Raw genomic sequence first — 2,256 nt, forward strand, 5'->3', positions numbered from 1 at the left:
TTATAAATTGAATCAATATTACTTGTGAAACTCAGTCAACTTTATAATCTAGGGCTCTATGCCTGCCATGGTTTCATCCTGGGTCGTTTGCAAGGCGATGCCCTATCTCAATCACTAAACCAACCCAATGGACTTGGTTCGTGCTTTTCAGAAATTAACATCACGGATTGGTCACCATGAATAGGAAATGTTATTCCACTCAGCCTTGCAGTTGATCTAGATGGAATTTATTTGAGATAAAATCCCCATCCTCCTGTAGAGGGGTAACAAATAAACACATTTTGGGTAGATATAATAATTTCTGCATTGTCAAATTGCAACCCAGAGATGCGGGTTTGTGTTACTAGTATTACTAAGATATTTAAATCAGTGTACTGTCAATTTGATTAATGGTGAAGAAATCATATCAGGGTCTCAGCGTGTCCATGAGCCAGAGCTTTTAACCAAAAGATCAAAGGAGTGTGGAATTGACGTTAATACAATCTCAACATATATAGATTCCTTCAGGTTGTTTAATTTCTGATGAGCTCAGAAGATTTTATTCCTAATTTTGTTTTAAAACGTATTGTGCTAATGCTCTCAAGTTTGTGAGAGCCAAATTAGCTCCATTGCTTCTACACTCCAGCAAATAAAAAAAAATTGTGTATGTACCCTGCAATTGAAAATTGTGTTTTGTATCCTGAAAATTGGTTCCATTCCCTTTTGTACCCACGAAAATCACCAAATTTGTTACACATAATGTTCTCTACGTAGATCTGGAGCAGTACACACAAAGCTCCATGCTATGGTGGCCCTCACACTCCAAAATTCCATATCATAATTAATTTTGGCTTAAGGTTTCATCTCGTGGAAGGATAATGACTAGAATTCTATAATTGCCATCACCAATTACCAACCACAAGACAAAATATGCAATATGATTTGCAATCACTCAATATTTTTGTCTTGCATATCTTTATGGCGTGCACATATCATAACATGCTGATTGTCGGAATAGCTCTTAACCACTATATCATGTTGGAGAAAAAGATAAGACTTGAATTTTGGCAAATCACAACTTTGTAAATCTCGCTTAAATCTTGCAGAGGATGCCTTGTTTTGTGGGATTTACAAAATTCATAAGATAAATATTAGAGAAGATTAAATCGGAAAATTTGATTTCCTTACCAATTTAACTTCCTAATGAATAATGCAGCTAAAATATTCTAGTTGATTATAGATGACAAATTTGTCATTAAGAAATAATAGTGTACCAGCAATATCAGAGGCCATTAATAATGTTAGTCCAACTGTATATATTTTCAACCATCAAAGGGAGATAAGAGAGATTCCGAGAGGTTGAGGGAATGCCAAAACCAACTCATTACTACATATGGCCAAAAAGTGATGTTTCACTTCGTCGATGGAAGCAGCAAAACTTCACATATATGCATTCTAAATGCTTTCTTGTATCAATTAATACTTAATGCTAGCCTGGACAAGAAAGATGATAATAAAATATATTTTTCTCATATCACCTATCTTTGATACTTTCCTCTGAAGAGGCCTTCATATAAAAGTTCCATGCTAACATTGCAGCACCTATTGCTGGTTCCATCTTTGGCCAAATTGGAAGCACGCCAGGAAAGTATTTGTAAATACAACTAATTACTTCTTCATCTATGTCTCATCCCTCATTGGTCTCAAGGACACCACCAACCATAACAAGTAGAAAAGACTCCAATCCATCTTTCCCACTCAAACCCAGTCTCTGGACAACAGCTTTTAAGTTGGAAGCAAGCTTTTGAACAGTAATGAGAAAAATATTCTGTGCCACTTTATCACCTGCTCCTGCACAAGCCTTTACCACATGAGCAAGTGCAACTATGCGGGCCCAAGAAGGATCTGCATAAGTCCATCCAATGACTTCATCTGGTGAGTGAATTTGGAGCTTTTGTAGAATTGCAGAAGTGAGACTTGTGGGAGGCCCCCGTCCATCATGAGCTTTTACTATTGTTGTTAAAGCTTGAGCAGCAATCCCATAAAGTTAAATTGATTAATGATGTTTTAGCTGTCTTTCATAATTCTTAACTAATGAGCTTTTGAAATATGTCTAAATGATATTCCAAACATTTAGTCAAATGGATTAGGAAATTCAGGTTCTACTTCAATCCATATTGGTTTCCACATACAGGTATTTCTCAGAGATTATTTTCTTCATGAATATATTTAAATTATAACTCTGTGCAATGCATTTTTGTTTTCGTTTTTCTCAAT

The 2,256-nt window shown here is 35.6% G+C and overlaps 1 pseudogene; it reads right to left on the reverse strand.

The window, feature by feature from the left end:
- Positions 1-1,513: 1,513 nt before the first annotated feature.
- LOC149168639 (uncharacterized) lies at positions 1,514-2,023 on the reverse strand (annotated as a pseudogene).
- Between the last annotated feature and the right edge of the window lie 233 nt (positions 2,024-2,256).

This window comes from Pinus tabuliformis, chromosome 4_2 (genome assembly GCF_031772625.1).
Source record: "Pinus tabuliformis cultivar Carrire ecotype Pingquan chromosome 4_2, CPIR1, whole genome shotgun sequence".
Taxonomy (NCBI): Eukaryota; Viridiplantae; Streptophyta; class Pinopsida; order Pinales; family Pinaceae; genus Pinus; species Pinus tabuliformis.